Genomic DNA, 880 nt, shown 5'->3' with positions numbered 1-880 from the left:
GATTGTGTATAGACAAGCTTCTTGACATGTTTTACTGACACATAATTGAAATTACTTGTGGTAATATATATGTACATAAACATATTTATTCACCATAACTGATTTTCATCTGTGTCAGGGATTAAATTGTTGCATTTGTTATCTGAGCATTATCACGCTTTATGTCTGGACACCAAACTTTACTACTTTTGTATTCCAGTTAGAAGTTTCAACTGTAGTGTATTTTATAAATGGACGAGGAGAGGATAATGTTATTGGACAACATTGATTCAACATTGATTTAAAATGTCATTAAAACTCAAATATTGATTTGCCTGATGTTTTTATTTTTGTAAACACTTCTCATCAAAACTACATGCTGTTTTTAAAGAATTTTAAAGAAAATTCTGTAATCATTTACTTACACTAAATGTGATACTTTTCTTTTGAGGAACACAAAAGGAGATATTTAGCCTATCCAAGCCGTTCTTTTCCATATACCGAAAATGGAGCAGGGCTCAAATGTACAGTACACCAAAATTTTAAAGTTGTTATTTGTTAAATATTTTTTTTCCTATTCACAATAAAATAAAATAAAAAGACATTTCTCAAAATATTCTCTTTTATGTTCCAGGGAAGAAAGTTGTACAGGTTTGGAATGACATGAAGGTGAGTAAATGTCAGAATTTTCATTTTTGGGTGAAATGTCCCTTTAAGAAGACTTAGATTACAGGGTATAAGTCATATGGTCAATTTATATGTTTTTTTGTTTTTCATTGTATGCAAAAGAGCAGCTTTGACATTCTGCTAAACTTCTCCTTTTATGTTCCACAGAAGAAAGATTATCTAACAAGTTTGGAATGAGATTACTGTAACTAACCTAAGTAAATCATTTTCATTG

This window comes from Sinocyclocheilus anshuiensis, unplaced genomic scaffold (genome assembly GCF_001515605.1).
Source record: "Sinocyclocheilus anshuiensis isolate Anshui unplaced genomic scaffold, SAMN03320099.WGS_v1.1 scaffold1241, whole genome shotgun sequence".
Lineage (NCBI taxonomy): Eukaryota > Metazoa > Chordata > Actinopteri > Cypriniformes > Cyprinidae > Sinocyclocheilus > Sinocyclocheilus anshuiensis.
This window is presented reverse-complemented; position numbering follows the sequence as displayed.